The sequence below is a fragment of the Acipenser ruthenus genome, chromosome 6, assembly GCF_902713425.1.
Source record: "Acipenser ruthenus chromosome 6, fAciRut3.2 maternal haplotype, whole genome shotgun sequence".
Lineage (NCBI taxonomy): Eukaryota > Metazoa > Chordata > Actinopteri > Acipenseriformes > Acipenseridae > Acipenser > Acipenser ruthenus.
In genome coordinates this window covers 1,339,128-1,366,036 of record NC_081194.1, presented here as the reverse complement: position 1 = coordinate 1,366,036, position 26,909 = coordinate 1,339,128, and the positions used below count along the sequence as shown (strand labels likewise).

Here is a 26,909-nt window from a genome sequence, read left to right as displayed (position 1 = left end):
TGTGGAAATTAGTTTTTGGATTTTGGAAATGGGGGAAGACAGTTGGGTTTTTACAGCAACAATGCCCTCTCATTTGTTACAGTAAAATGCCCTTCAACCTTCCCTGAAGACCGGGAATTATCTAGGGGTAAAGGGCTGCTTTCTCCCGGATCCTTGCTGCTAGATAAAGCCTGGGTTACCAACAGCGGAGTGAGGGGTCTGTAACAATGCATCAACTCTCATTGCCAGCTCTCTCCTGGAACAGCAGCAGTAAAGGGCATCTATCCACACTGTATTTGGAAACGTTCTCGTACCCACATAAATATTTAATGGAATAATCTGCGAGATTGTTATGACTTTGCAGTCTGAATTATTTACTCTGCGTTCCTCTAATGTGATATTTTCGTTTGGAGGTCCGTCAGCCACCCTTTTAAGTAGAGCGGCGACGGTCTGCTTTGTTCAGCAGCAGAACAGCATCTGTGTCACTGCTAGTTAAGCAGAGCCCGGGTCAAAGTTCACCCTGGCAAGACATCTGATTAACGCAGAGTTTTGCCCACTGAGCCATGAATACTTTTCAGTTTGTGTTTCAGTGCTGGCTGCTTAAATGGAGTACCGGAGCCTTTTTACATTAATCCGAACTGTAATATTTATGTTAAAAATAAAACTTTCATGCACTTATTCAGTTTCTGTTTAATCGTTGTTGAGTCAGAGAGCTAAAAAGCAAAGCAATGAATGTTATTCCCCCCCACGCCCCCCCCCCCCCCCCCCCCCTTTCTTCTTCCTGTTCTGTTCTCAATACATCCAGCAATGATGTTGACTCAGCAGTGCAGTTCATTGAGCCCCTGTTTATCCGGAGAGCGGAGGTCAGAGGTCAGGGCCGCAGGTCAGCAGTGTTTCCTTCATGTTCAGGAAGGTCATTGAAGAGAGGCTGGAGCCTGCTTTGGACAAGTGTAAGTTTGAGTGGTTTGTTTTAATCATGTTTCTATAGTGTGGTACGGTGCTCCCTTGGGTGGTTTGTTTTAATCATGCTTCTATAGTGTGGTACAGTGCTCCCTTGGGTGGTTTGTTTTAATCATGTTTCTATAGTGTGGTACAGTGCTCCCTTGGGTGGTTTGTTTTAATCATGTTTCTATAGTGTGGTACAGTGCTCCCTCAGTATTTAACCATTTATTGATCAGCTGATTTGGTTAATTCCCTGTTGGACTTTGTTCCTGTGTAGAAATCCTACAGTGCCTTGCGAAAGTATTCGGCCCCCTTGAACTTTGCAACCTTTTGCCACATTTCAGGCTTCAAACATAAAGATATGAAACTGTAATTTTTTGTGAAGAATCAACAACAAGTGGGACACAATCATGAAGTGGAACGAAATTTATTGGATATTTCAAACTTTTTTAACAAATAAAAAACTGAAAAATTGGGCGTGCAAAATTATTCAGCCCCCTTTGTAGCGCCACCTTTTGCTGCGATTACAGCTGTAAGTCGCTTGGGGTATGTCTCTATCAGTTTTGCACATCGAGAGACTGAAATTTTTGCCCATTCCTCCTTGCAAAACAGCTCGAGCTCAGTGAGGTTGGATGGAGAGCATTTGTGAACAGCAGTTTTCAGTTCTTTCCACAGATTCTCGATTGGATTCAGGTCGGACTTTGACTTGGCCATTCTAACACCTGGATATGTTTATTTGTGAACCATTCCATTGTAGATTTTGCTTTATGTTTTGGATCATTGTCTTGTTGGAAGACAAATCTCCGTCCCAGTCTCAGGTCTTTTGCAGACTCCATCAGGTTTTCTTCCAGAATGGTCCTGTATTTGGCTCCATCCATCTTCCCATCAATTTTAACCATCTTCCCTGTCCCTGCTGAAGAAAAGCAGGCCCAAACCATGATGCTGCCACCACCATGTTTGACAGTGGGGATGGTGTGTTCAGGGTGATGAGCTGTGTTGCTTTTACGCCAAACATAACGTTTTGCATTGTTGCCAAAAAGTTCGATTTTGGTTTCATCTGACCAGAGCACCTTCTTCCACATGTTTGGTGTGTCTCCCAGGTGGCTTGTGGCAAACTGTAAACGACACTTTTTATGGATATCTTTAAGAAATGGCTTTCTTCTTGCCACTCTTCCATAAAGGCCAGATTTGTGCAGTATACGACTGATTGTTGTCCTATGGACAGAGTCTCCCACCTCAGCTGTAGATCTCTGCAGTTCATCCAGAGTGATCATGGGCCTCTTGGCTGCATCTCTGATCAGTCTTCTCCTTGTATGAGCTGAAAGTTTAGAGGGACGGCCAGGTCTTGGTAGATTTGCAGTGGTCTGATACTCCTTCCATTTCAATATTATCGCTTGCACAGTGCTCCTTGGGATGTTTAAAGCTTGGGAAATCTTTTTGTATCCAAATCCGGCTTTAAACTTCTCCACAACAGTATCTCGGACCTGCCTGGTGTGTTCCTTGTTCTTCATGATGCTCTCTGCGCTTTAAACGGACCTCTGAGACTATCACAGTGCAGGTGCATTTATACGGAGACTTGATTACACACAGGTGGATTCTATTTATCATCATTAGTCATTTAGGTCAACATTGGATCATTCAGAGATCCCCACTGAACTTCTGGAGAGAGTTTGCTGCACTGAAAGTAAAGGGGCTGAATAATTTTGCACGCCCAATTTTTCAGTTTTTTATTTGTTAAAAAAGTTTGAAATATCCAATAAATTTCGTTCCACTTCATGATTGTGTCCCACTTGTTGTTGATTCTTCACAAAAAATTACAGTTTCATATCTTTATGTTTGAAGCCTGAAATGTGGCAAAAGGTTGCAAAGTTCAAGGGGGCCGAATACTTTCGCAAGGCACTGTATATAAATCTTCATAAGGGCCCTTTGCTACTTCACTGTTCAAAATATATCCCATCTCTTGTGTTTTTACTATTTCTTTTTTTGTATATGTCCCCATGGGTTTCTTTATTTTCCCTAATGACTTATTTTTAAAGAGCGCTTCCCTTAATGTTGCTGTGTGTCTGTGTTGGGCAGTAAGCACCATGGCAGAGAGGCTGGCAAACCACTTTGCTGTGTACAGACCAGCCACAGACCTGTTCCTGCTGTTCCTGGACACTGGCAGGACTGAAGACGCCAAGTTCCTTCTGCAGGTAAACACTCCACCGTCGTCACGGGCAACACCCAGTCTGCTTTCATGAAATCCTCTTAACAAGGAGGCATATTCATTAAGGGTGAGCCTTGACACAGAAGACCATGTGTTGGCTGCTAGTGGCCAATCGTGAGCCAGACCTTCAGTAGTTAACGGAGAGACTCTTAGTGCTTTGGAGCAGCTGGGACTGTCAGGGTCTCGCGGGGGGCCTGTTAGAACAGACTCCTACTCCATGCTCAGTGTGTGTTGCTGTGTTCACTACTAGTGTTTTTAGACACTGCAGTGCAATGTGTATAGTAAATCCTTTTCTTGTTTTCAAATAGATTACATTGTTGTTGGAGTAAAATTGAACAAAACAAAACAAAAAAAAAAAAGTGGGGCTTGCGATTAATATCAGTCAAGTAGGTTTATAAGAGAGCCAAAGATGAAGTGTTTTAAATATACAGATAACGTATCATTAGCAAGACGTAGATATCATATAACAGGGCAGCAGTGTGGAGTAGTGGTTAGGGCTTTGGACTCTTGACCGGAGGGTCATGGGTTCAATCCCAGGTGGGGGACACTGCTGCTGTACCCTTGAGAAAGGTACTTTACCTAGATTACTCTAGTAAAAACCCAACTGTATAAATGGGTAATTGTATGTAAAAATAACGTGATATCTTGTAACAATTGTAAGTCGCCCTGGATAAGGGCATCTGCTAAGAAATAAATAATAATAACAAAAATATGTGTAGGAATCTAAATACAATCCTGAAGTGTACAGTTTGTATCATAATGACAATAAAATATATATATATATATTTTCTTAAAACCAAATACCTCTCCCTCCTACTGGAAATTAGATCTGTGTTTATACCCTTTTCATGTTGTCCCTTAATGAGAAAGGAAGCACTTTTTGATGTCTTCACTCCTCTCCATTAGCCTTGCAGCACTGCGATGTGTGAGGGATCAGTTCTGCTATTGACAGTACACACACACACACACACACACTGCACACACATATACATACACACAGGCCCTGGCAAGGAGGCTCAGCCCAGCAGAGGGCAGTCAAACAATCTCAGAGATCTCATAAACCGCCAGATTCTCCGCAGACTGTGTCCTGCCAGACCCGGCTCCACTTTGTCTGCCAGCTGGCTCCGTGATCTCATGTAATGCTGGACAACTGGCAGAACAGTCACAATCCAAAGGGGGGATTCTTAACACCTGCCACAGCTTTGAAAATGCAGCTAGAAAATCAGATTACTGGCAAGGCGAGATTGAGCTCTGAATGCTTTTCCATTCCCATGGTTCTTTCAAGCTCGGATCCCTCTACATAAAAGCCCTGAGGCAAGAGAAGTGCTAACTGCATAGTGCTTTTGTTTTGCCATTGTGATACTGCGGTAAAGAAGTAACATGTAGAATCGGTGTCTGATACACGGCAATGAAGAGGTTCTTCTGTGGCTTGCTCTAGTCCAGTGTGAGGTCCCGTACCGCAGAGAGAAAAGCATATCCAACATTGACAACGTTTTTCTCTCTGTGTTTCGGACGTGTCTGGGAGTTTGATTGAATTCCACAAGTCACAAAGGGGCACTGGCTGTTGTGATTGAATTCCACACCTTAGTATGCAAGGCGTGTTTGGAGGATAATGGCAGTAAGTGCTGTAACTCCCTGCTTGAAGTCTCTTTTTGTTACATTCTCTAAGTCTTGCTGACACTGAGTTGTGTTCTTGCATGGGGTTCAGTCTGCAATATGTGTATAATGCGCGTCATCAGTGAGAGTCCATATTATAGTCCCAAAACTAAATTAAGACTTGAGCACTTTAAAACAGTAACAAACAACTCTTCTGCCATTGACTGATTGCTGCCTTGTAAGCTAAAGGAGGAGACACTGTAGGTCTGCACCACAGGAATAAAATAGTGCAACTTTCATGAAAGACTTGGCCATGGAAATGACAAATCTAGATAAATAAATGCTAGCCTATAACTAAAAATAACTATAGCTACATGACTTCAATACCATACACAAAGTACATACATACATACATACATACATACATACATACCTACATACATACATACATACAGTGGTTTGCAGAAGTATTCACCCCTTGCAAAGTTTTCACATTTTGTTGGCACCTGAGCGTACTCCACGACGCTTTCAAATTACACTTTACATGTAGAATCTACACAAACTACTCCACATTGATAAAGTTAAAAATAGCATATAGAATATAAATAAGTAAGATTTACAGAAAAAAACAGATTCATCTCAGTTGCATAAGTATTCAACTCCTTTGCTACTGCAGCCCTAAATCAGCTCAGGGGCAAATTATTTGTTTGAAAGGTTACAAAATTAATGAAATGGTTTCAGCCTGTGTGTACCCAAAGTGGTTTAACTTGTAGATAATGTCCCTCGGGTATATAAATACTTTCAAGTTGCAACTCACATAGTGATCCAACAAAGCAACCATGAAGACCAAGGAGCTTTCAAACAAGTCAGGGATAAAGTGGTAGAGAGGCACAGAGCAGAAGATTACAAGAAAATGTCAAAGGTGTTGATTATCCTTCTCAGCACAGTGAAGTCCATCATTAAGAAGTGGAAGATGCATCATACCACCCGAACACTACCCAGATCAGGTCGTCCTCCCAAACTGAGCAGTCGGGCAAGCGGGAAACTGGTTCGGGATGTCACTCTGAAGCCAACAATGAGTTCTGTGTCTGAGATGGGAGCCAGTGTTCACACATCAACAATAAGCCGGTCCCTACAATAAGCTGGCCTGTATGGACGGGTGGCAAGAATGAATTACTAAAAAAGCCTCATCTTAAAGCACATATGGAGTTTGTGAAAAAGCATGTAGGTGATACTGCAGACGTGTAAAAAGGTTTTGTGGTCAGACGAGACAACAAGCATTATGTCTGGTGCAAGTCCAACACTGCACATGACCCAGTCAGCACCATCCCAACTGTCAAGCATGGTGGTGGCAGCATCATGTTATGGGGATGCTTCTCTTCAGCAGGGACTGGGAAGCTTGTCAGGATAGAGGGGAGAATGGATGGTGCAAAGTACAGGCGAATCCTTGAGGAAAACCTGTTTGAGTCAGCCAAGACTCTGAAACTTGGGAGGAAATTCACATTTCAGCAGGACAATTACCTGAAGCACAAAGCCAAAGCCACGCTGGAGAGGTTGAACAAGAAGAGAATTTAATATTCTTGAGTGGCCCAGTCAAAGTCCTAACTTGAATCCAATTGAAAATTTATGGCGAGACTTGAAGATTGCAGTCCATCGACGATCCCCAACAAGCTTATCAGAACTGGAGCAATTTTCCTGTGAAGAATGGACAAACATGTCACCATTCTACTGTGTAAAGCTAGTAGAGACCCATGCAAAGAGACTCAAAGCAGTAATTGCTGCAAAAGGAGCTTCTACCAAGTACTGACTTAAGGGGCTGAATACTTATGCAACCATTACATTTTATTTTGTACATTTTCTTTGCAAGTTTTACTGACATTTACCCTCCTTCTCATATAACAGTGTCAGTTTAACCACTACAGCTTTGAATAAAAAAAGATTGTTTGAACAACTGCATACATTATTTGTAATTCAACAAAATGTGACATTATTGGTAGGGGGTGAATACTTCTGCAAACCACTGCATACATACATACATACATACATACATACATACATACAATGGGCATGTGTTTTTACATCATTAAAGTCAGCATTTTGTAAAAAGCTGTAAATGTGACAAGGCTATACTTACTGCAAACACAATCTTACTCATCATGTCTAACCCCCACCCCACCCCCTCCAGCACCACCTTTGATTTCTAAAGATTGGAAGACGCCTGATCTCTCTGAGCTGTCACACAAACTTCGCAGTCTTAACTTTTGATGACGGAATTTTTAAAATGAGAGAAAGAAAGGGAAAAGAAAAAAAGAAAACCGTGGCTGTCTCGCAGTCTGAAAGAGGCTTTTAGAAAAAGCTGAGAGATTGAAATCGGTCCTTTTGTACGCGTAAGTGTAGATAATTATACTTTAAAGAGAACTCGCTCTGTTCGTTTAATTTTTATGAAGAAATGAGCAGTTATCTGTCTGACATCTTATTAAATGTATAATTAACCTTCTGGTCTGCAGCTCACTTGTGAGTGTTTGGCAGTATAATTGAAGAAGACTCCAACCCACCCCCGTTATTACAAAAGTCTTTCTGAAATACAGGAACAGAATGAAAACTGCACAATGCATTAAACTGGAAATGAATAAACTCAATGTGTTGTGTTGTGTTGTGTTGTGTTGTGTTGTGTTGTGTTTGTATTTTTATATTTTTATTCTCAGCCCGGCAGTGGCTGGGTTCTGTGGCTTTCAGTGCTGATTGCCTTTGAATGCATTGCCCTTGTCTGGTCCTTATCATAATACCCCCTGTGTGATCTTTCTCATGAAATCACTCCCATGTAGGGCTCATGTATTCAAAAACATTGCAGTATGGTGTGGAGGGGGAGTCATGCAAGCGAGGTTCACATCCTGTCCTAATCAATTTGCCGATCTTTGGAGCGTCCATAGGTTTGGGAGTCCAGTCGCTTGGGGATAGTTTACCTCATAGCGCTTAGGTGTTGCTGGGATGGAAATAAAATTCCTATTGCATTACAGTTTCTCCCATTCTAGGTTTTACAGCGAGCTTGATTAGCCACAGTGTATAGGTAACCAGGAAGGGATAAAGCTGCAATGCAGTGATCAGGGTCTCGACAGGGTTCAGTAGCTTGGTAAAATCTGCTGCTTATGGACAGCAGGTTAAAAGAAGGGATTTACAGCAGGAATGGAGTTTGGTCATTACTCCAGTGGGTTGCAGCAGTGAAGCAGTATTTCAATAACCTGTTGAATGAGAGAGAGCCTTCAGATGGTTACGCTGTGCTCACACTGCTTGTTGACCATGTTTTGGTTTTGGTTTTGCACTCATCAGCGTTTCTTTATTCTCTCTCCAGAGGTGTGCCGGTGTAGGAGAACAGAAGGAGATCTTGGTAGCCTACATCACCAGGGCAGCACAGAAGCCTGACCAGGTACTGACACCACTTTCACCGTTCAATATGACCAACTCGGGGCAGACCACAATTGTGAAATACTGAAACAAGTGATTCTAGCCACTGTGAACCATGGTGTGGGTTTGGTAGCTTAGAGCATTGATGGTATCCACTAGTGCTGCACGAACCGATGATCTGAGTATTCGGATCAAGCTCTCCACAGGCGAGGGGCATTGGTGTTGATCGGGTTGATTTACCATAACAAGTGAAGCAGCTGCTTGGGTTTGTGTGGATCGCTGTTCTCCAGAGTCCAACAAAAGCAGCAATCATCTCAAACCCAAGCAGCTGTTTCTTCACTTGTTTCACTTGGAATGGTAAATTAGCCCGATCAACAGCAATAACCCTCACCTGATTGTCAGCACCTGCCTTCTGTGGAGAGCTCAGTCTTAATAATTGGTTTGTGAAGCACTAAGTATGGACCATAAAACAATGGGACTCCTTCAAATCATGGTCTCACAATACTGAGTGCAATGACGCTCATAATAGTTCAGAGGAAATTCTGATCGCTGATTTGGAAAAGATGAAGCAGATGGACGTCAAGTGCTTTCTTAAACGATTAAGGAAGGAAAATCTCTAGTCATTTAATTGATGATGATGATGATAATTGGTTTAGCCATTTATTAAATGCTAAATATAGTCATTGGATTTTACTGCCTGACAAGTCATTATGTTTTGTTATAATTGTTGGTCCACTGTTCATTAAAGTACTAAACTCGTTTGTTTGTTTTTAGGCTCCAAAGATCAAAGCTCTGCTTGACATCTTACCTGACTTCCCTGAAAAGGAGATGGCTTACGCCTACCTCATGAAGTGCTACGGTACAATCACACATTAGCAGTGCCCCATTGTTGCAGTCTTTCTGTTTTGAATGGATTTGTTCTAAAGCTCCTGGAAATGACTGACTGACCGTGAAATACAGGTTAAAAAAAAAAAAAAAGTTTAAAAAAGCCATTGAAGATGATTACATTTCAAAGCTTCTTCCGATCCGTAAAACACCAGAAACCGTTGCATCTTTAAACTATTAACTCTTCACTGGCCGTATCTTGCATTGAACAGTTTTGTGAAAACATTAGTTTGTTAAATGCCTACGCACTAAGAAGTATGTAACTTGCTGTGTTTTAGCATCAGTAGCCGTCCCTGTGCTGATAACAGAAGATTTAAAGTGCCGTGCTGAATTTTAATCCATTAATCACTGGTGCATTTACAAGTGTCTGCTCATGAAATCCTGATGGGGTTTGGTGGGGCAGAAATGTTACATGTTAAAGTAGTTAGATGTGTCATCTGAAGTGTGTTTTATGCCATTTCACATAGTGTGCGCTGTCATTACTTTATATAAAAGGCTGCCTCTCTTCATATTAGAAGACAGAATCCATGCATCATACCTGCTGCAAAGTTATTCCTTAGATTGACCTTGCAGCTGTATGAGTTCATATATTTTTTGTTACGTTTAAAGAACTTTTCTTTTTTTCCCCTCGGGGGGGTTAATCGAGCACGGAATAAAATTTATTTCATTTATTTAATTCATTTGAAGATACACTTTTTAAAACATTCGCTCAAGTTAGTAGTGTTCCCAGGAGATTGTAGAAAGTTGGGTGAAAAAGTGTAAAATGGTGATGGGGATGGATGGTTGAGGGTTCATGGGGTGTGGTTGAGGGTTCATGGGGTGTGGTTGAAGGTTCATGGGGTGTGGTTGAAGGAAGCTTCTACATTTCCGATCTGTTCTCAGTTTCTTGAGGATCCGTGGTTCTGAACACTGTTTCCAGTTGTGTGTTTACCCGTCACAGAGCAGTGCTGATCCTCTGATTTGTTTCTCTTGCCCCCCACCCCAGGGTTAGACAATGACATCGCCGCAGCCAAGGCTCTGTACCAGCAGAAGCAGGAGGAGCACATGCAGCCTGACGAGCTGTGCCTGAAGAGACTGGTCCTACTGCTGAAGAGCGCTGGGGAACCTGTCCCCTTCACGGAGCCCCCGGTAAGAACGGGAACTGTACACACTCACTCCCTGTACAGAGTACATGCCAGCCTGTGTCACACCAGGGATCCACACACTCACTCCCCGTACAGAGTGCATGCAGGCCTGTGTCACACCAGGGATCCACACACTCACTCCCTGGACAGAGTGCATGCAGGCCTGTGTCACACCAGGGATCCACTCACTCACTCCCAGTACAGAACCCATGCCAGCCTCTGTCATACCAGGGATGGAAGTAACTCCCATTGCATAGCAGTCTGATCCATTCCTGGTTTTTACTAAGACACACCTAAGCTTGTTACTTATGCACTGGGGCTAATCAAGGCAGGTGTGGAGGGTTGGGGATTGAGACCCTCATTCCCATATCTCCTGATACCTGTTTTGCCAGTCTAGACGAGTGTTAAGTATTGTTTCAAGCAGGTTTGGTAACGGTACTGTAGTTCTAACTAATACTCAAGCCTGATTCCAGTCAGGTCCCAGACAGTGTCCTTGCAAGGACACCTCGCTGTGATAATACAGCATTCAAAAACCTGTTCTCCAGTTTCTGTTTCTGTTTCTTTGCATTTTATAATGAAACATAAATCTCTTAAAAGCAGAGCCAGATGATGTTCGTCTGAGGAGGGTTGCTTGGGAAAAGGACATGATTGCGTTTGTTCCCAGAGCATGTAGGTAGTGCCACCTTACATGGATATAAAGCTGGTACTGGGCCTGCCTGTCATGACAGTGCACTGCCTGCCCAACTCGCATCACTCTGGAAGCTGGCCTGTCATGACAGTGCACTGCCTGCCCAACTCACATCGCTCTGGAAGCTGGCCTGTCATGACAGTGCACTGCCTGCCCAACTCACATCACTCTGGAAGCTGGCCTGTCATGACAGTGCACTGCCTGCCCAACTCGCATCGCTCTGGAAGCTGGCCTGCCTGCTCATTGTGCTCAATGTGAGGGTTGCTGGTTACACTGCATTCCTCTGGGCGCTTGTCTCTGCTTGTTTAGTAAACCTAGAAATGCCAGAGTCTGTTATCGACAGTACGCAGGGGGACGGGGCTGTAATGTGTGCTCTATTTATAACAATAAAAAAAAACTAATGCTACAAAGTAATTGGCTTAAAAAGGGTTAATTGGATATAAACAGCCCAGTTGCTTATCTTCCCAGCAAAATCATAACGTGAATGCCACTCACGCCATCCATTTAAACACATTTCACTGTGTGCATTTCATCACTAATAGATCACACAACACCACAGTTGTCCAGTAGATCACACAACACCACAGTTATACTGCCTGTCCAGTAGATCACACAACACCACAGTTTGTGTTTCATTGTTAAATTGAAGGGATACTTTGTTTCATCTACTGTATATTTTACTAAGATTTCATTTATTGCCTTCTTAATATCCTGCTGTGTGTCTTGTGTGTGCTGCGCTCCAGCAAACCTGTCCCTTTTCAATCAGTGCGTCAGCTTCTGAAAAGACTCCTTAAGCGCTGAATTTTTGAAGGGACATGTGCATTTGTTGCTGTGCCCTCAGTAACTGAGTTTGTAAATGGAAACATCTCTATTCAAAATCAAAGTACAGTTGCACATCCCTAGTGGTCATTTCTAAACCCACTTCCTGACTTAAATTCATTTTTTACACAATTGTGGTATTTAAAATACTTATAATTTAGTGTTAAAAACTGTAATGAGGCCAAATCTACAATTAGGGATTCAAAAAGCTGGTGGAACAGCAATGTTTTAGCATGCTTTCTGGCCTTATAATTTTGACATTTCCAGCATTTCTGGTTAAAGTTTAAGTATTTTCTGGAACCCTCCCAGGAGAGTTACACATACCTGTGTATGCAGTGTTATCAGACATGGTGATAACAAGCTCAGATTTAACAAACAGCACTTTTTCTAAATATGCGCTTCATCACGCTTAATTCCATTGGCATGGAGGGAATTTCACAGTGTTCTGGAAATGTTAATCATCCAATTGCACGCCCCTTCAGAAGGCTTTTTTAAACAAAGGCAATGTAAAGGATTTCTCCAGGCTTTGTGCAGTACAGATTTAAACAGTAAGCTGTTGCTGTTGGAAATGAGTGGGTATTTGGAGATGTGTTTGCAATAGAGGGCTTAGTGGCACATAGGTTGTGGTTAAGGACTGGGACCCAGGGCATTATGATTGGCAGCACTGTTCTGTGCGCACCACGTAGTCCTGATTCTGTTGACAGCCTTGTGTTCCAATAGCAAGACTTGGTTCCATTGCAAACAAATACAGGGTGCCCACCTCTGTTCTAAGTCACATGTGCAAAAACATGCAGAGCCTGTTGGGAGTTTATAAGAAGATATATTGATGATAGGCATGTTAGCAGTCTAGGGGTTAATGAATAGTTCTTAAAAGTTTAACCATTTTCAAAGATACTGTATGAGTGTCAAGTATGGGTCAGCTGTAGTGTTTACACAGTAGGAGGAGTGCAGTGTTATTTATTCACCATAATTCTCCATAATACATACAGACGTGCTCAAATTTGTTGGTACCCTTACAGCTCATTGAAATAATGCTTCATTCCTCCTTAAAAGTGATGAAATTAAAAGCTATTTTATCATGTATACTTGCATGCCTTTGGTATGTCATAGAATAAAGCAAAGAAGCTGTGAAAAGAGATGATTTATTGCTTATTCTACAAATATATTCTAAAATGGCCTGGACACATTTGTTGGTACCCCTTAGAAAAGATAATAAATAATTGGATTATAGTGATATTTCAAAATAATTAGTTTCTTTAATTAGTATCACACATGTCTCCAATCTTGTAATCAGTCATTCAGCCTATTTAAATGGAGAAAAGTAGTCACTGTGCTGTTTGGTATCATTGTGTGCACCACACTGAACATGGACCAGAGAAAGCAAAGGAGAGAGTTGTCTGAGGAGATCAGAAAGAAAATAATAGACAAGCATGGTAAAGGTAAAGGCTACAAGACCATCTCCAAGCAGCTTGATGTTCCTGTGACAACAGTTGCAAATATTATTAAGAAGTTTAAGGTCCATGGAACTGTAGCCAACCTCCCTGGGCGCGGCCACAAGAGGAAAATCGACCCCAGATTGAACAGAAGGATAGTGCGAATGGTAGAAAAAGAACCAAGGATAACTGCCAAAGAAATACAAGCTGAACTCCAAGGTGAAGGTACGTCAGTTTCTGATCGCACCATCCGTCGCTTTTTGAGCGAATGTGGGCTCCATGGAAGAAGACCGAGGAGGACTCCACTTTTGAAAGAAAAAATAAAAAAGCCAGACTGGAATTTGCTAAAATGGATATTGACAACCCACAATCCTTCTGGAAGAATGTCCTTTGGACAGATGAGTCAAAACTGGAGCTTTTTGGCAAGTCACATCAGCTCTATGTTCACAGACGAAAAAATGAAGCTTTCAAAGAAACGAACACCATACCTACAGTGAAACATGGAGGAGGCTCAGTTATGTTTTGGGGCTGCTTTGCTGTGCCTGGCACAGGGTGCCTTGAATCTGTGCAGGGCACAATGAAATCTCAAGACTATCAAGGCATTCTGGAGCGAAACATACTGCCCAGTGTCAGAAAGCTCTGTCTCAGTCGCAGGTCATGGGTCCTCCAACAGGATAATGACCCAAAACACACAGCTAAAAGCACCCAAGAATGGATAAGAACAAAACATTGGACTATTCTGAAGTGGCCTTCTATGAGTCCTGATCTGAATCCTATCGAACATCTATGGAAAGAGCTGAAACTTGCAGTCTGGAGAAGGCACCCATCAAACCTGAGACAGCTGGAGCAGTTTGCTCAGGAAGAGTGGGCCAAACTACCTGTTAACAGGTGCAGAAGTTTCATTGAGAGCTACAGAAAATGTTTGATTGCAGTGATTGCCTCTAAAGGTTGTGCAACAAAATATTAGGTTAGCGGTCCCATCATTTTTGTCCATGCCATTTTCATTTGTTTTATTATTTACAATATTATGTTGAATAAAAAATCAAAAGCAAAGTCTGATTTCTATTGAATATGGAATAAACAATGGTGGATGCTAATTACTTTTGTCAGTTTCAAGTTATTTCAGAGAAAATTGTGCATTCTTCGTTTTTTGTGGAGAGGTACCAACAAATTTGAGCACGTCTGTAATCTTCTCCATGATAAAAATGAACGTATGTTGCTTCATTCCACGTTAATGTTTTAATGCTAAGGTTTAAGCATGAAAATGAATCTAACATCTATAGTGAAAAATGATTCTAAATCTGATGTTCCAGGAGCTATAATCTGTTCCCTTCTAAAATCACACCGTCCTTAACACAGCATACGAGGCAGCAACTGAGTTCAGATCAGGAGAGAGACAATTGGATTTTTACTTGCAGATTTAAACCACCATTAAGTAATTTGTCCAGTTGATGGCATATGTTCTAGATAACAATTCACTTCAGACTTAGTACAGAAACTTCAGCCAGCGCATGACAATAAGGAGAAATAATGCGATATTGTGTTTCCACATTCCTGGTAAAAGCTGCGAGTCACCCTTTATAATAGAGTAGCTCTTTCTGATATTCTAACAGCTACCTTATTTGTTTCTTGCAGGAGAGCTTCAGGTTTTACGCAGACAAGCTGAGACGAGGCAGCAGTAACCAGCTCTCGGAGGACGACTAGATCTCATTTCATTGCTCTTTTTGTTTTGTTATTTTTTTTTATAATATATACTGTATACTGCTGCTGAAAATTGTGGATTAATGTTTATTACTGTGATTTCTTCTCACATCGCTGTACAGAAGTATTTATCCTTGCCAATAAAATCTGGAACATGTCAACACTTTCCTAATGGGCTTCACGACGATGGGGGATAGCGGAGATCTGTGTCGTCACAACATTTGTATGAGAAGAAAAGGGATTCGAGGTTTAGGTTTTCAGATAGCATTGGTCGCCAGGTGTGGGTGTAAGAGTATAGTAGAAACTTAAAATACAGGTGTGTGTGAATGTATCACAGTCTGGGTAGAGGTGGAGGTATAGGAAGTGTGTGTCTGTACTGAATGGCATGCTCACAGGTGTGTGTGTGTGTGAATGTATCACAGTCTGGGTAGAGGTGGAGGTATAGGAAGCGTGTGTCTGTACTGAATGGCATGCTCACAGGTGTGTGTGTGTGTGAATGTATCACAGTCTGGGTAGAGGTGGAGGTATAGGAAGTGTGTCTACTGAATGGCATGCTCACAGGTGTGTGTGTGTGTGAATGTATCACAGTCTGGGTAGAGGTGGAGGTATAGGAAGCATGTGTCTGTACTGAATGGCATGCTCACAGGTGTGTGTGTGTGTGAATGTATCACAGTCTGGGTAGAGGTGGAGGTATAGGAAGCATGTGTCTGTACTGAATGGCATGCTCACAGGTGTGTGTGTGTGTGTGTATGTGTGTTTGTGTGTGTACGGTGGTAGTAGGTCATGGTGATTTTACTTTTTCAGTACACTGCCGACTTGGTTTTTACAGTCATGGTAGAGAAGGACGTATGTTACTGACTTATAAAATAAGACAACCCTTGCAACAAAAACTCAATATTAGTGATCTCATAAACAATAGATACTGGTGATTAAAATGACAGAGTGGGTGCAGAGAAGGAGCTTTGCCATTCCAGGCGACAGCAAAGACAGGTGAGTGCTCGGGACAGAGCTGCACCTGGTGCTGCAGTCCTGATCCCAGTGCATCACAGACAGAGGTGCACCTGGTGCTGCAGTCCTGATCCCAGTGCATCACAGACAGAGGTGCACCTGGTGCTGCAGTCCTGATCCCAGTGCATCACAGACAGAGCTGCACCTGGTGCTGCAGTCCTGATCCCAGTGCATCACAGACAGAGCTGCACCTGGTGCTGCAGTCCTGATCCCAGTGCATCACAGACAGAGGTGCACCTGGTGCTGCAGTCCTGATCCCAGTGCACCACAGACAGAGCTGCACCTGGTGCTGCAGTCCTGATCCCAGTGCATCACAGACAGAGCTGCACCTGGTGCTGCAGTCCTGATCCCAGTGCATCACAGACAGAGCTGCACCTGGTGCTGCAGTCCAGATCCCAGTGCATCACAGAGCTCCGTGAATCCTCTTTCCCCGGTTTCAAAGGGCATGCTTGTATCATTGTAATGTTTTGTTCAGAGCGGGTCTGCACTGTGCTGAATATAGAGGAGGCTGGCTCGTGGTATGAAGGAGCTCCCCGGTGCCTGTGCCTGCTCTCTCTCAGCTCTGCTATGATACATGTTTCACATGGCTAGGTTTTCATGTGCTTCTGCATTTTAAGCATCATAATTACACCCCCCACTGTGCATTGCAAAGGACTGCATTCATATTATCCTTTCATTAACGCTGTTTGCTAACACAGCATCCAGTCCCTAAATTACTGTAGCGCATTCCAGCTGAGAGGTAGCGAGATCATACACAGTTCTATTTGGGGGGGGGGGGGGGGGGTAATTGTGCGGTTCCGCTGACACGTTTGTGGAACGCGCTGGAAATAGTTGCCAGTTTTGTGCCAGCCTGCTGTAGAACTAGTTGCCAAGGGCTTTCTGCCACCCCTGTGTGTGTGTGTATTTAGGGAACAGCTGCTGCTGTTCACTGGAACCCATAATAAAGCTCTCTGTACCTGTCTATGCTGTCCTGTCTGCTTTCTACACCGTGTGTCCAGTACAGGGGGCCCCGGCGATAGCAGATACAGCACAGCGGCTCTACAACGAGTTTGCAAGACTAATGCACCAGGGCATGCTGCTTTAGCTTTTCATCGGGAGACTTGGACCAGGATATGTCACTTCCCCTAATTTTATGTTGTTCAAAATGCCCCATTCATGTAAGTTGTATATCCCCATATGAAAATAAGTGTTGTTCAAGAGTAAAAGAGACCATATCCAACAGGTGTGATTACAAAAAGTGTGATTATACTACAGCATCATTTTTTTTTGATCTTGCAGAAATAGAACTAAGTCATGCCCTGTCATTACATCACAGTGGCGAATAGGGCCCCGGGTATTGCAGGGGATAGCAATGAGACTCCCATTGCATAGCAGTTTGATCCATTTCTGGTTTTACTGCGAGTTTAAGAAATGTATTCCAAATCTACTGTATTGCACACATGATGCCTAACCAGGGGAGCAATAGAGCAACCTGCACAGTTATACGGATGTAAAGATTTACTAGGAAACCCCAGTGATGCTCCATGAACAGAAACGCAGCACACATACACTTTAATAGAGGGCAAAATGAATGGATAAAAAACCTGATTTAACAAAAATAAAAGAACTGGGAAATGTAACACTGTAAAAACGAAATTAGTCTTGAGAATCCATCATCTAGGTGAGTTCGGAGTGTGGGAGAGGAAGATTTCCAGACACATGGACAAAAATATACTTCCTCAACCTACCAGGCAACAAACTGTAGCTTTAAGCTTCCAAACCCTGTAATTAGTATGCTGGTAAGAAATGCAACACTTCTCTCATAGAGAATGTAACATCTGAATCTGCTGAACACACGCAACAAGAACATCACTGGAGCCTCTCAGAACTCCTGATCGAGGAAGGAATCAAAGAATCCTGGAGATCTAACCAACCCACCTGGAGCCCCGCGCTGGTCCTGTTCTCTTTACCTAACTACAAAACAAGAAAGGCCGCTAAAAGAAACGTCATAACTGAAAACGTTCAACGGCAAACGTTCCGACAAAGTCTTTCTCTTCAATTTAAGATACTGAAAATGACTTCTAATCGAAACCTCTTTTAGACTCCGTTCCGCTTAATGGGGATTTCTTTGTGCTCTTTAAATACCTAAACATGTATTAAATCATGTTTTGCTACACGTCACAAATGGATCTGTTTGCATTTGGACCATCCGTGCTGAGGCTGAACTGTTCAGCCCATCTAAGCTCGTCCAGTTCCAAGTAGCTGAGTGATCTCAAAACATTGTCATGTTGGGTCTGGATTGAGGCTTTTGTGGTCTCGAAAGCCAAGGTATTTTATTGTACTCAATAAATTTATTGTATTCAATATTTGTATGCAATAAATCCTATTAAAAGGTGTCTCCACAAATACCTTTGTTATACTTCAGATATACCTGTTGCAAATGTCTATAAATCACAAATCTACACAGCAGCATTATTATACAGCAGTACTTACTCTGCCCATTGATCTGGCTGGTGGAGTTTCCTAAGGGCACCGTGTACATTATATTATTATACAGCAGTACTTACTCTTCCCATTGATCTGACTGGTGGCGTTTCCTAAGGGCACCGTGTACTTGAGCCCTTTGAACTGGACCATCATCCCCTCCAAGCCCCACCATGAAGGAGATCTCGGAGAACCAGGATCCCACTGCAAGAGAGAAGCAGGTCCTGATGAGATCATAAAAGTGTTTTAAAAGCTCTTTCCTGAAGGATCTTTGGCACTGTCCTCACTCAAGGCAGTAATTAAATAAGTCATAAATACATGTCAGAGCACACCTCTCAGAATAGAATTATGCATGAACTACATGAACAATGCAATACTTTAAAGTCTAAATAAATTAAAACAGTATATTCCAGCTGATTTCTCAGTTCAGTACATATAGTGTACATAAATGGGTTGCTGTTCTTCCCTTGGATGTAAACACACTATTCCAAAAGGGGCCACACATGTGGTCGTGACATTTGTGTGTTTGCTCTGTGTATGTAAGTTGACTGAAAGGGATGTGTATCAAACGTGACCATTCTTCGGATGGCACATTTACATAGAGCACCAGTGACCTCCAGTGGCTAAACACATCCATTACAGATAGGTGATATACTTGTTACCCAGAATACAGGGCTTCAGCTGAAACTCTGCAGTCTACAGCTAGTAAACTTTTGTTCAACTGAAGGCAGATTCTCTCAGTCAAGCCACCCCACTGGGCTTTCTTCAACTCGCTGTGGTCACTTTATTAGGAACTATACATCCCAGAAGACAACTCTAATGATCTGTCTGCTGGCAAGCAGAAGAGACTGGTGACTGATATGTCAGATGAGAGAAGGGGAACTCAATGTGCACAATAACCCAACACTGATAGCAGGTATTAGCTAAGCTGTATCTACTAGAATGCAATGGGTTTTTGGCATGACTCTAACACATACAGTTGTATGTAACAAACCAAACAGACTCCAGTGATACCCATTCCCGTTTCTTAGCAGAACCTTGCGGTGGGAGGGGAGGTACCACCATAAAGTGAATACATGTTTGAGTGCATGTGCGGGCATGAGTGTGTATGTCTGCACAGTAATCCGTCGCATATCAGACTGCGGAGGTACCAGAGTAAGGGCGGATATGTAAAAAGTCAGATGAATGAATCCTGTTTTAAATACCATTATACACAGCTGTAATAATTACTATATTCACACAGTTACTGTTTTGAGATTCATTTTTTATTAGGGAGCTCCCCTAAATCCCTTGTTTAGAAAGGTACAGGGTATTAATGCTTGTGACAGGGTAGCCGTCTGCAGTGTGGGTGCGTGCATTCGCTGCTGAGTGACAGACAGGAGATCGAGACAGAGGTTGAAGTTGATATGCCCAGGCAAACAGGATTTATTTACATATCAACACACTGAACAGCTCACGTGACACTACCAAAAAAAAAATTATAAATTGCACTCCCGGTGGGGAACGTAATTCATCAAGCTGCAGTATCCACAGTGACTTAGGATGACTAAAAGCAGACTGACCCTCTGCTCAATTCAGTGATAGGCTCCATACTGCAGCTTCCACATCCCCACAGAGAAGAATTATACGATGTCTCTGTGCGTAGACCAAAGACACAGCTGCTGTACATGCAAGGTTTTCTATCAGAGCGATTTGTTTCTATTACCCATTACAGTATATTAGGAACTACAGCATAAAGAAACAAAGTATGCACATCATGAAGCAGTGCTATTCAGAGGCGCGGCACACTATATACATGTGAGCTGTTAGTAAGCTGCAGAAAATTGGAAAGTGCACATGTAGAGCAGAGCCATGGTGTCCTGGAGAGAGAACTGGAAGATATGGTGAACAACCTTGTAAACAAGAGTAGTTAGTGGTTGGTTGCACTTCAATGGAGTAACAGCTGAATGACTAATTTCTAATGATAATTAGTAAGATAACAAAAAAAAAACTGTACTCATGTATGTCCTGAGCCCATATAGTATAAATACCAGGCATGGAGGTGACACAGATATAGAAGCTCCAATACCTCCAGGAATCAACGTGGACCATCAATGTGTCAGTCTGAGGCTGTCTCTCCAGGGGTTCAGGTAATCTGATCTCTGTCAATGCTAGTGGCATGTATTGTATCTAAACAATAACGTTCAATGTAGAATGTAACTTGGGTATTTAGAACTAATAAATGATAAACATTGTTACAGCTTGAAACATGGTCTGGTCTCACCCATGTAGCGTAACAGTGTAGTTAATTCAGTTTTCCTTCATTCATAACCCTTGCCCTGGCGACTCTGTGGATGCCTTACAAGGTGTTGCACACTGCGGTGCGTGCACTTTATTGAGCTACAGCAGGAACAGGCAGTCGCTATGACAGTATCTCTCTTTCACTCTTTGCACTGACAACATAATTAAGTTTGCCTTCCACTTTAGTTCTAGATTCATAGATAAGGCCAAATGTTCTTTAGATAAGAACAAACAACCGCTAGTACATGTATTTATTATGGCAAACAGTACAGACATGTGAGCTTGTGTAACTACCAAATGAATAATAACACAAATACATACTGTATATTTGTTTAGTTTGGGCTAATTTTGAAAATTAACTTATACTCAGAAGAAGACAAGTTATCAGGAATCCTTCAAATCGATATCTGAAAAAGTCAGACCAAAGCAAATCGAGCTTGCCTTTTGTTGAAGTCGCCCCAGCCTCAGCGGAGTTTCCTACTCGATCAGGTAAAATACATTTTTTTATTTTGCTTTTCATATTGAAATTTTGTAATCTGTTTTTTTTAAGGGTTGCGAAAAAAAAAAAAAAGTAGTGTTTTTTTAACCATTTTTACACCAGTAATATTAAAAGGCACATGCTCAAATGTTGTCTTTTATCACTTTCAACCATTTAAAGTACCGTCACACACAATACAGAATGGACCAATCTTCCAAGGTGCTTAATCAGGTCTAAATTAGGAAAAGTGTAATGCTGAATTGCTGGTCCCCATCTCTGAAAAGGCTAGTAGCCTGTGCATTTTTAATAGTTACCTTGTTATGTCCCATTTATATCGCCTTGCAAGTTCTTGCAGAGGGCCTGTAAACTAATACAGGTAGCTAAATGTTCTGTGAAGCACGCCCAGCCACCTCTTGAAGGATCCCAATGAATTGGTAGCAACAGCACCAGTAATCTGGGTATGGAGGTGGTTTAGATGTAAAATTCTACACTAGTGATCCAACTGACAGAGGATCTACTGAGCTGCGATCATCATCATTCTTCTTCTTCCTCCTCCTCCTCCTCCTCTTCCAGCGAGCGAGTGGGCCCCTGGTGGGATATACCCTCCTATTGTAAGAACTGGACCTGGCAGATCCTCAAAGACGTCTCCTTCTATGTGGAAAGCGGTCAGATCATGGGCATCTATCATAGTGTAAATACCAAAAAGTTAGTTAGAGGTTTCCAGAACTGCAAACAGCCAATGAATGCACTTTACCCGAGCCATACTGTATGGGATTTTGCATTGTGGTATGTATTGCAATAGAGCCCACAGTTCCCATTCCCAGTACCCTGCTGATCTGACTGTTCTCTGGTATGTATTGCAATAGAGCCCACAGTTCCCATTCCCAGTACCCTGCTGATCTGACTGTTCTCTTGTATGTATTGCAATAGAGCCCACAGTTCCCATTCCCAGTCCCCCGCTGATCTGATTGTTCTCTGGTATGTATTGCAATAGAGCCCACAGTTCCCATTCCCAGTCCCTCGCTGATCTGACTGTTCTCTGGTATGTATTGCAATAGAGCCCACAGTTCCCATTCCCAGTACCCTGCTGATCTGACTGTTCTCTGGTATGTATTGCAATAGAGCCCACAGTTCCCATTCCCAGTCTCCCGCTGATCTGACTGTTCTCTGGTATGTATTGCAATAGAGCCCACAGTTCCCATTCCCAGTACCCTGCTGATCTGACTGTTCTCTGGTATGTATTGCAATAGAGCCCACAGTTCCCATTCTCAGTACCCTGCTGATCTGACTGTTCTCTGGTATGTATTGCAATAGATCCCACAGTTCCCATTCCCAGTCCCCCGCTGATCTGACTGTTCTCTGGTATGTATTGCAATAGAGCCCACAGTTCCCATTCCCAGTCCCTCGCTGATCTGACTGTTCTCTGGTATGTATTGCAATAGAGCCCACAGTTCCCATTCCCAGTCCCCCGCTGATCTGACTGTTCTCTGGTATGTATTGCAATAGAGCCCACAGTTCCCATTCCCAGTCCCTCGCTGATCTGATTGTTCTCTGGTATGTATTGCAATAGAGCCCACAGTTCCCATTCCCAGTACCCTACTGATCTGACTGTTCTCTGGTATGTATTGCAATAGAGCCCACAGTTCCCATTCCCAGTACCCTGCTGATCTGACTGTTCTCTGGTATGTATTGCAATAGAGCCCACAGTTCCCATTCCCAGTACCCCGCTGATCTGATTGTTCTCTGGTATATATTGCAATAGAGCCCACAGTTCCCATTCCCAGTCTCCCGCTGATCTGACTGTTCTCTGGTATGTATTGCAATAGAGCCCACAGTTCCCATTCCCAGTACCCTGCTGATCTGACTGTTCTCTGGTATGTATTGCAATAGAGCCCACAGTTCCCATTCCCAGTACCCTGCTGATCTGATTGTTCTCTGGTATGTATTGCAATAGAGCCCACAGTTCCCATTCCCAGTACCCTGCTGATCTGACTGTTCTCTGGTATGTATTGCAATAGAGCCCACAGTTCCCATTCCCAGTCCCCCGCTGATCTGACTGTTCTCTGGTATGTATTGCAATAGAGCCCACAGTTCCCATTCACAGTCCCCCGCTGATCTGACTGTTCTCTGGTATGTATTGCAATAGAGCCCACAGTTCCCATTCCCAGTCCCCCGCTGATCTGATTGTTCTCTGGTATGTATTGCAATAGAGCCCACAGTTCCCATTCCCAGTCCCCCGCTGATCTGACTGTTCTCTGGTATGTATTGCAATAGAGCCCACAGTTCCCATTCCCAGTCCCCCGCTGATCTGATTGTTCTCTGGTATGTATTGCAATAGAGCCCACAGTTCCCATTCCCAGTACCCTGCTGATCTGACTGTTTTCTGATGATGATGCAGGCTCTGGGAAGACCACCCTGCTGGATGCGATAGTGGGGCGGCTTGGGAGCACGGGGACCCTGCTAGGAGATGTGTACGTGAACGGGGGCAAGCTGAAGAGAGCAGTTCCAGGACTGCTTCTCATACATCCTTCAGGTTGATTTCTGAACACAACAAGCTTTATAGCATCACATGCATTAAGATGGGCTACCTTGTATCATGTAATGAATCCCCACCTAGTGGCTCATCAGTTCATGATACTAACCCGTACATGACTCTGTGACCGGGTCTTACGTCACGTGCGTGGATAGCCGCTGTTTGCAACACAGAGAGACAACTGGGGGTGGAGTTGAAACGCCGGCACAGGCGCGCAGGATTTATTAATACAAACAGAAATGAAAGTAAAGGTGGTCATGTGACGGTACGAGCCATGGTAACGCACAGAGAACACATACAGCAAGCTGTACAAAAGGCAAAAATTAAACACAGTACAAAAACTACAAACAAAAGGTGCCCCAGAGGGCGAGCGCTAGCCTTAAAACGAGGCGTCCCGCTCCAGGAACCGGCTACACCACGTAACCCTCGCTGTACATCACATGGGATCACTATCCCCTAACTAACCTACTCAATGTTGTTGAGGCCTTTAAGACCCAATTTGACAAAGTTCTGAGATTAATCCTCTACTGGGAACGGTGGCTTTTGGTATCTATCAAGAAAAAGTTCACTCTTAAGAAGGACAGCTCAAACTTTAAGACAGAAACGAGTCTGAATTTGAGATACCGTTTTATAATCCATTGTGGGTTATTCATGTGTATCGAATGGCAAATTAAATAAAACTAAGTCTATCCATTTTTTTTTTCAAACAGATAAAATCCACATTAATTTCGACAGCAATAGACTAATCCAATCATTTATTTTGAATTAGGTGGTGCCAAATCTGTCGATTGTTAACATCTCCAAGGGGAAGACAGGCATTAGGCAGAGTCTGCTTTAGATTACAAGTCACTGTACGCTTTGAACAATTATGAATACAAGCGTGAAATGTCCTCAGGCAACACGATGTGAGCAATGAGCAAAAAATACAGCACAGTTGCTCCTTTCCTGAATTTTACCATACTATGCTGTGGATGGTCATTGCTTGATGTCACTGCACTAGGGAAATGACTTCATCACAGTGACGTCATTGCTTGGTATGCAATCAATACAACTTGGAAGTGTATATGTCCGGAAATGGTCTTGTGCTGTGCTGTGCTGTGCTGTGCGGTGCTGTGCTGTGCTGTGCTGCATGTCCGGGTTCACCCCCTGCTTTCCCTGCACCAGGACAGTGGGGATGTACCTTGACCTGACCCGCTTCACCTGCTTCTCCACTGTGATCCTGGTGCCCAATATGGTGGGTGAGCTGCTTGCACTGTGGATTGTCCAGAACCTCAATCTCATCAACAGCAGAGTGGCTCTGCTCAACATCGCCGGCATCCTGGCAGACTCGGGCTTCCTCAGGTGAGACAGACACTCAGGGCAGCGCATGATGAGGCACTGGCAGCTCTACAGTGCGTGGCCACAGGGTCCTGCTACGGTAACTCATTGATCATGCAGTGTTAGGCGATCAGGCACTGTTGTTCTGAATAATGCTGCTTGGTACGATGAGGTAATGGGATAGTTCTGACCCTCGCCTGGTGATCATGTATTGCATTAGTGCTCCGTGTGGTATCCACTGGTAAAAAGACTGTCCTCTCTCTCAAGCTCTTTCATTGTGACTTAATGGTTCTGTCATTAAGTATATGTTATAATCATTCTAGGTTCTGAGATGGGCAGGAATTACAATTGCTGGTAGACAAGGTTTTATGTTTAATGTCATCAAGATTCAAAACGCGTCCTGTGAAAAATGATATGTGTCAGTTAATGATATGTGTCAGTTAGTGATATGTGTCAGTTAGTGATATGTGTCAGTTAGTGATATGTGTCAGTTAGTGATATGTGTCAGTTAATGATATGTGTCAGTTAGTGATATGTGTCAGTTAGTGATATGTGTCAGTTAGTGATATGTGTCAGTTAGTGATATGTGTCAGTTAGTGATATGTGTCAGTTAATGATATGTGTCAGTTAGTGATATGTGTCAGTTAGTGATATGTGTCAGTTAATGATATGTGTCAGTTAGTGATATGTGTCAGTTAGTGATATGTGTCAGTTAGTGATATGTGTCAGTTAGTGATATGTGTCAGTTAGTGATATGTGTCAGTTAATGATATGTGTCAGTTAGTGATATGTGTCAGTTAGTGATATGTGTCAGTTAGTGATATGTGTCAGTTAGTGATATGTGTCAGTTAGATTTTATTTCTTCAAGACACTTTTTAATACATAACGTGTTTTTTTTATCCAACCATGTGGAGGAGAGGAACCACTGATGTTATTCAGGCTGGTCTGAAAAATAAAATACTCAGAAACAATCAATTGTATCCTGATAATCATTTGATGTCTGTCATTTATTATGGGTTTATGTATTTAAGCCTTTTGTGTTTGGTAATGTATGCAGTATGAATATATCACTGTGTGAACTCTACCAGCACACTGAGTCATATTGCAATGCTGTCATGTGCTGGTCTAATGGTTGCATAGTGAGTACGCAGTTTGAAATCCCAGCCCAATTGTTGCTCCCCTTTAGCTTCAATCCAGCACCAGAGCGTTGTTGCTCAGGTTATCATATGTAAATCAATTGTAAATAAAGTACACCTTCGCTATAACACCCTTCATTATAACGAACCTGGCCCCTGGACCCCAAATAATAAAAAAAAAAAACATAAGCACACACTGTCAACATCCCGGTCTGTACGAATGGGATGCCACCTCTTTTGTCTTAATAAAAAGCGTGCGCTTTGTAACTATATTGATCGTTTGAAAAAAGGAATATAGGTTGTCAAAAAGCACTTGGTTTTTTGGCTTGTTCAGGAACCATGCGGCAAAGCAAAACTGATTAAAGAAAAAAAAAACATGGTGCACTTTGAAACGATTCGTGTCAGATTGATTTTGAATAAAAGTTCAGCTTCAGTTTGGGATTTTTGCTTTTTGTACTGTGTTTTAATTCTTTAATGAATTGGATAAAGCACAGGCAGGATACTGCATACATGAGACAAACAGTTACGTGTAATTCTACTTGTATTCACAATCTCATCCCATTAACTTACTCCAACAGGTTATCATTCATTTTGATTGTCCTTTCGTTATAACAAACCCCTCAAAATAACGAACAAAAGGCTTGGACCCCAACAGGTTTGTTAGTGAGGGTGTACTGTAAATATATAAATATATAAAATATTATGACATAAAATGTATTATTATTATGAACTATTTGATCTGTTTTTTAAGGGGGTCTATCCAGTGGGTTAGTAACATTCTTGGACCATCAGAAACACCCTGCTTCTGCACAAGCTTGCCTTCTGATCTGTCCTGTATTCTACACCCTATACAATCTTTCTGAGCAAGCACATTCCTGTTTTTTCTATGTACTTGATCTTACCTAAAAATATGAGCAAA

General features: G+C 42.6%; 1 pseudogene; it reads left to right on the top strand.

Annotated features, from left to right (window-relative positions):
* LOC117411290 (leucine-rich PPR motif-containing protein, mitochondrial-like) overlaps nucleotides 1–14,928 on the top strand; it is a 72,880-nt pseudogene extending 57,952 nt beyond the window's left edge.
* The last annotated feature ends 11,981 nt before the right edge of the window (nucleotides 14,929–26,909 follow it).